The sequence below is a fragment of the Talpa occidentalis genome, unplaced genomic scaffold, assembly GCF_014898055.3.
Source record: "Talpa occidentalis isolate TD23 unplaced genomic scaffold, MPIMG_talOcc4v2.1 talOcc4.6, whole genome shotgun sequence".
NCBI lineage: Eukaryota > Metazoa > Chordata > Mammalia > Eulipotyphla > Talpidae > Talpa > Talpa occidentalis.
In genome coordinates this window covers 122,819,555-122,827,705 of record NW_023604972.1, presented here as the reverse complement: position 1 = coordinate 122,827,705, position 8,151 = coordinate 122,819,555, and the positions used below count along the sequence as shown (strand labels likewise).

Below are 8,151 nucleotides of genomic sequence, written 5' to 3'. Positions count from 1 at the left end.
AAGGGAGGGCTTTGGTGGATAAGGACTTTCTAAGCCATAGCAGGTTAGCATTACTAGAAAAAATGAAGCTTTCCCCAATTAAATGAGTAGGTGGAAGGCTTTGAAATCCTCGGAAATGAAGGAGTCCATGGTGATTCAAACGCCGGCCTGAGCCGGCTGGGAAGGCAGAGAAGCTGCAGGGTCCTGCGTAACGAGACCGTCTGGCTCTGCGTCCCAGACAGCACTGCCGAGGGCGGTCTCCAGACAAGCCCCGGCTCAGGCTGTGGATTTCTCCTGCCTCCTGAGCAGACGCCACGCAAGGCTGGGAGTCTCCCTTGCCTGCTGGGGGCCGCGGGGAAGCAGCATCCCGGCCAGCTCGCGCGTCGGAGGGTGTGCGCACATGCCGGCTTACTTTCTGTTCAATACTTTTGGAAACTAGACCCGATTTGCCTTGGGCTTGAAGGCGCGTAAAACATCCCCACGCCCACACACGGCCTTGGACGTGAACCAGAAACGAATCCTGCTTCGGATCCAGGGGTCTGGCTCACCGACCTCAGGTGCTGGCGCGCAGTCAGGCGCGCGGGGACGGGCGCCTGGGCCAGCGGGATCCAACGCCAGGCGCCCAGGCCGGGGCGCGCGGGCCCGGGGCGCGCGGCTGCCGGGCGGGGCGGGGCGCACCTCCCGCAGGTCCCGGCCGGGGCGCGGGACGCGGTCACCTGACCCGCGGACTCGGGCCCGCGCGGGGTGGAAGGGGAGGGGGAAGGCAGGCACCTCCCTTCCCGCTCCCGCGGGATCCAGGTCGGCGGGGGCCGGCGCCGGGCGGCCACGTGGTGGTGCTGCCGCGGCCCCAGCCCCGCCCGCGGCCCGCCCAGCCCGGGAGCGCGGCGCCCACTGACCCCCGCACCGGGAGGAGGGACCGCGGCGCAGGAAGCCCGGCAGGAAGCGAGCCCGGCGGCCGCGCTTTCCTGGGGAAGCGGCGGGCGGGGTGGCGCGGAGCGGGGCCGGGAAAGCCGCCGCGGCTGCCTCGATGGGGTGAGTGCGCGGCGCGGGGAGCGGGGAGGCTCCCCGGAGCGGGGTCCCGGGCTCTGCTCCCCGCCTTTGTGTCTGGGACTCGGGCTCTGGAGGCTGCGAGCCGCGCCGGGTGGAGCGGCTCAGCGGGGTGGCAGCCGGGGTCCCGCCACCACTCCCTCGTCCACTGCCGGCTCCGCAGAGGGCAGATTGGGGGGGCGGGCAGACGAGGAAAGTAGTGGGGACCACAGCAGAGAGGGAGGACTCGGTCAAGTTAGGAAAGTGGTGCCCCGCGGGCCCCGCGACTCGCAGGCCGGCTGGGGTTGCGCACCGCGCGGGGAGCGCGCGTGGGAATGAATGGCCAGACCCGGCCGGCCGTTCTGGGGGCGCCCCGGAGCCGGGACCCGTCCACCTGCCCGCCGCCCGCCGCCGCGCTGCCCCGCGGTCCCCGCCTCTGGCTCGGCCGGTCTCCGCGCGGAACTGGGGAGCCGGGGAGGTCGGCGCGGGCGGAGGCTCCGGCTGGCTCCGGCGCCCCGGGGTCCGCTATTGTTCCTTGTCTGACTTCTGGGAGCCCCTCGGCTGGGGCACGGGTGCAGGCCAGGCTCCCCCGGGCCTGTGGCTGGTCCCCGTTCCCCACCCTTCGTGTCCTTTTCCCCGCGGCAGCACCAAGGGGCGGGGAGGAGGGATGCTGGAGTTGGGACAGGCTCGGGGCGCCCAGGACTTCGCGAGGAGGGAGGATGGGGAGCCGCGAGGGGGGCGCCCGCCATCTGCCGGGTCTCTCCGGGAGGGCGGGTACCCTCGCTCACCCCGGTCCCCGCGCAGCGGGCGGGGGCAGGTTTGCGGCCGCGGTTCAGTTTCTGCTGCGCGCGGGGTGCCAGTGCGCTCTCGAGCTGACGCCTGGCTCGCGTTTTTGGACTCTCACCGACCCCCTCCCTCTTTTTTTGTGGAGGGCGGCGGCTCAGAGCCTGGAGAGGCTGCAGCCCGGGTAGATGGAGCCCAGAATAAGTGGAGGGCATAGTCGTGCCCTCGCCGGGGCTGTCCATCCAGGTTTGCGCTTCTCCAAGGAGTCCAGCTCAGCGCAGCTTTATTTCTGTGGCACCTCCGTGAACTCGAGGGCGCTCAGCTCCCCCAGAGGCTTCCCCTGGCGCAGGCTCGCAGGTGATTGCCGTGGGCGCCGTCTTCCTGCCGGGAGCGGAGATTCCCCAGCTGCCTGGGATGGCCAAACATCCCAGTTCTCCGTAGAAAGCGATCTCGAGGCTGTAAGGGTTTGGCAGAGGGACTCACAGGTCAGCAGGGCTTAGCAGAAGCTCATCTTAGCTGGGACAGGCTCCCCCCTCGGAGGTTTGAACAGCGGAGCAAAGATCAGCTTTGGCTGCTCTGTGCCCGCGTGCAGGTGGCTGGCAGTTTTGCTGAGGGTGCAATCCGATCCTCGTTCCCCAACGATGCCTACCCCGTGTTAATATATTCTTCCCTTGGACTCATAAGAGTAAATTGTATGTGAGAAAATTTATAAAGTTCTTACCACTTTTAACCAGTGCTGGGTAACAACACAGTGGGAGATGTTGCTGGGCTGTTGCAGCTTTTCATCTAGAGTCACTGAGATGCTTCAGTACTTCGTTTATTGTGGTGGTGGTGGTTATAATACTGTTGAAAAACCTTCCTATTATCTGTGAACTCGATCGGGGGAATGATACTGTGTCCTGGGACTAGTAGTGTACTTGACAGTGAAGTCCTGTCTCCAAACCGCTACTTGTCAAAGCATCTTCGCAGCAGATAACACCTGGCATCATGATAATGTTATGGTTTAGGGGCAAAGAGACAGAGGTTTGGAGTTCAGAGAAACTGGGCGTTGGACTTTATGAAATATGATGGGGAAGGTTTGTCTTTCAAAATTTTTTTTAAGCTTTTATTTATACAAGAGCTGGGGTACAGGTCAGAGGTGCGGGAGGGTGAGAGAATTCACCAGAGACCGAGTGGGGAGCAGAACAGGCAGGCAGACCGAAGGCACTGCTGAGGGGAGCAGTGGGCGCGGCAGGAGAGGTCTGCTGTGCCATGTGGGTTTTTCCCCAGCCGGCTGGGATTGAACCCGCGCTGCAGAGGCTGCAGACAGCGTCACAGTGCGGCGCTCAACCGCCTGCGCCACCAGGGAGGCCCTCCATTTTTTTTTTCCTTATCAAAGTAAAAACTGAGTGAGAATCTGAGAAGTGATTCCATATGCTGCCTTGTGCACAAGCTTTTGTGTCACACACCTACACGTTTAATTGCTGGGCAGTGAGGTGTAGGTAATTGTGCATGTTAGTGCTTTCATTCCACAACAATATTCAGGGAACATATACATCGCTTGGTTATCTGTTGAATGAAAAGGTGAAATCCATCCATTTTCGGGTCCATGGTTATTATCCGTTGGCTGGGTTCTTCTGTTGGTTTTTCAAATTTTTTTAAATAAGAAAAGTTTCTGTTAATTAAAAAGTTGGAGCGTGACAAGAAACCTGTAATGCTGTACTTGGGGCCCTTGTCCTGACACTTTTTCTTGGCTGCCTGTGCAACCTTGAATTACTCTCTCATCTTCCTCTTCCTCGTTTCTCCCTTGATAAGATTCAGGGGGGTGAGGAAGTGTTTTCAAAGGTACATTCCTGCTGTAAGAGTTTACGAAAATGTGACTGTGTTAATGATATTTTGTCCCTAATTGTAACCCTTTAATCTGGAAGCAGTTTAAGGCATTTAAGCACATTGACTTACTCATTATTTCCTCACAATGCCCGGCACATTCTTGCCTCACCCATTGCTTTTGCTGTTTGCACTGTCTGGAATAGTCTGTCCTTACATATCGACTTGGCTGTGGCCCTCAAGACTTGGAGCCCTCACTCAGACATCACTAATTTGCAGCCTTCCCTGGCCACCTCCTCCAAGCTTGCCCCGCCCCACTTCTCTGCTTTATTTTCCTCTGTGACATTATTACCTTCTAACTTACTATGTCTTTTAATTTAGGTTAGTCGTCCTTCTTTATTTCTTTTTTTTTTTTAAAGATTTATTTATTTATGCATACAAGAGCTGGGGTACAGGACAGATATGTGGTGGGTGGGAGGATTCACCAGAGACAAAGTGGGGAACAGAACAGGCAGATCAACCGAAATACACTGCTAAGGTGAGCAGCAGGCGAGTCAGGAGTGGTCTGCTTCACCATGTGGTTTCTCCCTCGCCGGCCAGGGACTGAGCTTGTGCTGCAGAGGCTGCGGATTGCTTCATAGTACGGTGCTTAACCTCTTGCACCACCAGGGAGGCCAGTAGTCTGTCTTTCTGTAGTAGAATATAAGCTCCATGAAGGCAGGGGTTTTGTATCTTGTTGGCTGCTGCATCCTGGTGTCTAGAAAAATGTTGACATATTAAATGTTTGAATGAATGAACAGAATGATTTTTGTTATGATTTTCTACTTAGAATTTCTCTTTTGGCACATGTTGGCTCTCTGAAATGGTGCTGGTTGTTCCACAGCTGTAATACAGTGCCTCAGATGTCATTTACCACTCCCATCAGTGTAAAAAATACTATTTAAATCTGTGTGATTTATCCCACAAAGCAATTGCCTTCAGATTTTTTTGGCTAACATTTGTGTAAATCTGAACTCGGGAGAATAGACATAGATCAGTGCTCAGACGCTTACCCACTTTTTCTTTTTTTGATAATTTAGCTCTCCCTCACTTTCTGGTGTTTGAAATGTGGATCATGCTGATTCCACATGGGTTCCGTACAGACAGGCCAGCAGGGGTCTCAAGCATTGAATTTCTAGAAATAGAAATTGTTTCTCTGAATTGTTGCTCATCTTTATCCTGACTTTGTGCATTTGTTGTAAAGCTTTTAGAAGGGAAATGATGACCTAAATCTCAAGGTCCAGGAGCAACTGGTATGTAGTAGGGTGCCCAGAAATACTCTAAAAAATTGTCACATTATAAAATCTTTAACTCGTGGTACTGAAAACACTGTGTTGAAACCATCAGCATAGATTCCATCATAGGGTTATTGTGAAAGTTGGGTGATTGAAATGTATTTCTTCTCTTTGATTCATTACTACCCAGGAGCTGAAAAGTACAGGTGGTATAATGAAAGAGAAAAATTGTTAATCAACTCTCAATTCCCCAACTCCAACCTTCTGCAGCAAACAAAAAACTAATCTAGTCTTTGATCATTCTGAGTCCCTGATCGGTATCTAAATGTAGTCAATATCTTAATAAGTAAGTTTATTTACTTATGCATGTGTTTTAAAACAAAACAAAGCATTCTTTTATTAGATTGAAGGAGGTATGCCTCATTCTTCAATTTTATATTCCATGTGTCTAGTAGAGTATCTGTCATTGCATGGTAGGTGATTAGTGTTTATTGGAACACACACACACACACACACACACACACACACACACACACACACACACACAAAGCCCTCAGAGGAGTGGAGGCAATTAGCAGCAAAATGCTGGTTGAAGTTCATACAATGTAGTTCTCTCTCCCTTGTCACTCATTTCATTTCTGGAAGCCTCACTTTTCTCCGCTGTCTTCTTATCTATAGTGAAGAAACACCTTTCCTCCCTGTCTGCCCTTCACAGGTCTGGACATCGTGTCTTGACGGCTTCACTAGCTAGTTTTGTGCGATAGGTGTCATCTCTTCCTACCTTACTGTGATGTAGTTCAGTTTCTTCTGCAGTAACGACATTTGCTGGAAATGGAATGACTCGCCGTGTAAATTCCACAACCATTGGTCATCCCTGGGCAAAGAGAAACCTGCTTCTAAATGAACGGAATCCAATTGTGAGAAAAGTTGGTTGTAGGCCGAGAAAATACATGGCCTCTTTCCTTTCCTTTTTTCTTAAATTGACATTTAGTGAACATCAAAGTTTGTTAGCAAGTAAATTTACATAAGCAATTCTTCCTGTACTCTATCAATTTTCTTCACAATTATTATATTACTTTTTAAAAACTCCACTCTATTTTTCTTATCCCTGTTAGGATTTCAATTACTATGGACAAAATCAGCCTCCTCTGTGTTTACTTCTTTATGATTTCTGTGAATTCAGTTTGCTTAACCTAAAATGTTTTCTTCTTTCTTTTCAACAGCTAAATAGCTCTACAACTAGCAGCTACAGCAGCATCTATCTTTTCCCATTTTTATTGTATCTCACCAGTTTCTTTCCATTTTGAAGAGAAACTCAACCACACATAAATACTCTGACAGAGTTTGCTGGCGGAGAATAAAACAGAGTAGCTTCATTTTGCTCAAGGGCAGCACAGAGTACATTTTCCCTTTGAGAGGAGTTCGTTTTGCAAACCAGGGCAGACATCTGGCAGTGATTCTTAAATATTTTTGAGTCATAGATACTTTTGCAAATCTGGTGCAGGTTTTGGATGCTTTTCCTGGAGGGAAATTTACTTATATGCAATGATGCTATCTATCCATTTGTAATTTTTGCCAATTCCAAGAGGCTCATGGAACTCCTGTGCTAAAAGTCAATTTCCAACTTGCATGTTTCAGACCTGAGATCTACTTAATAGACCCAGAAAAATTTGTTGCATTTATCCTGCTGACCTTTAGCAACCAAAAATACAAGGGCTCTATTTTCTCTCGTGTGTCACTGTTCCCCAGACATGATAAGTTGTCACACCAGAGTGAAAAGTAATAATTGTGGGTTTTATACCCTCAACAGGAAAACCAGTCATTGGTTGCCATGCCAACGAGTCTACATACCACTTTTAAGACCATTTTTAAGAACTATTTCTGTTGGATGCAATAAAATGCTGTATAGAATTAAATAAAAAGTGAATCTATGGTATGATTATTTCTAAGAGATCTGACATAGTCTAAGGAAGGGGCTTAATTTCTCACCCAAAGGATAACATATTCCTTGGTCTAATGTTGGGCCCACACTGTCTTATGCTTTACCAGACCACAGCAGTTTCCTGGTTTTGCTGGCACAAGAGGTGACCAAGATCTCCCTGGCTTCCACCTAGTGGTACCCCTAGCTTGCCTGGTAGAGCTCTGGCTGCTCAGCCAAGTGAAAAATTCCCAACTCACTCTCCGTTTCACCCTTTTCATCCTGGCCCCCTGCCTGGTGGCACTGCCTCGATGGAGACCTGAGGAAGAGAGGTCCCCATATCCTAGGGGGGAACTGACCTTTAGCTGGAAGCCTGCTATTTTCTAGAGCATATATTATCATCCTTGGGGCAAGCGGCAGAAACTGGGAGGATGCACTGCCATTGTTAACCACACTCGGGGGCTTGTGTCAGTGTCCATCTTGGGTGACATCTTCAGCCAAAAATTGGGCAGAAAAAAAATTGGGGGGCCTCCCCGGTGGCGCAGCGGGTTGAGGGCCTGCGCTGTGAAACTGTCTGCAGCCTCTGCAGCACCAGTTCGATTCCCGGCCGGCCAGGGGGATACCCACATGGTGTTGCAGACCTCTCCTACCTTGCCCACTGCTCCCTTCACAATGTATTTCAGTCCGTCTGCCTGTTCTGCTCCCCGCTCTCTCTCTGGTGAATTCTCTCACCCTCCCGCACCTCTGGCCTGTACCCCAGCTCTTGTGTAAATAAATGAATCTTAAAAAAAAAAAGTATCATTAAAAAAGAAAAATTGGGCAAAAAAAAAAAAAAAATGGAGCTGCCTGTAACAGGGTGAAAGGTGCAAATAGGCCAAGTGAGTTTATTGACTTGAGTACCTTCTCTAAACAAGGCACTTGGCTGCTAGGCTGTCAGCTAAGGATGGTCCTGGCCGTCTTATTCATTGTCCCATTTCCTGTGAACAATACATGTGAACAGATCGTTGAGTGTTAGAAAATCTGGATGAATGGCAGAGTCTGCTTTCACAGAGCTTAGCGTTTGAGCCAGGTTAACACATTTATATTCTGTTGTGGTTGGAAAGGGATAATGGTCGGGGGCGGGTGTAGACTTATTTCGCAGCTGAGGTTGAGGTCTAGGGAAGGGAAATGTGACATAATAAGCAGATTAGACCTTAGTCTTGCTACTCACAGCACAGAGCTTTAAAGGTTGTACTTTTTGTTTTAGATGTTGACAATGACCTTGAGAGTCCTTTGTGTAGCTAATTCCATGAAGAAGACTAGTAGAGACTCGCATAGCTGTATTGGAGAATGGGTGGAGGGCAGGGTGTCCCAGTTGAGGCAGAT

General features: G+C 50.7%; 1 protein-coding gene across 8 annotated transcripts in view; it reads left to right on the top strand.

The window, feature by feature from the left end:
• Window positions 1–350: 350 nt before the first annotated feature.
• Window positions 351–8,151, top strand: part of RAI14 (retinoic acid induced 14) — a 129,040-nt gene continuing 121,239 nt past the window's right edge. For 7 of the 8 annotated variants that reach the window (XM_037529204.2, XM_037529203.2, XM_037529202.2 and 4 more), the window contains exon 1: window positions 948–1,011. The gene's annotated coding sequence lies outside the window, so the exon portion shown is untranslated. Of the gene's footprint in view, window positions 537–947; window positions 1,012–8,151 lie in introns of those variants that run through there. The other variant, XM_037529201.2, reaches the window with a different exon arrangement.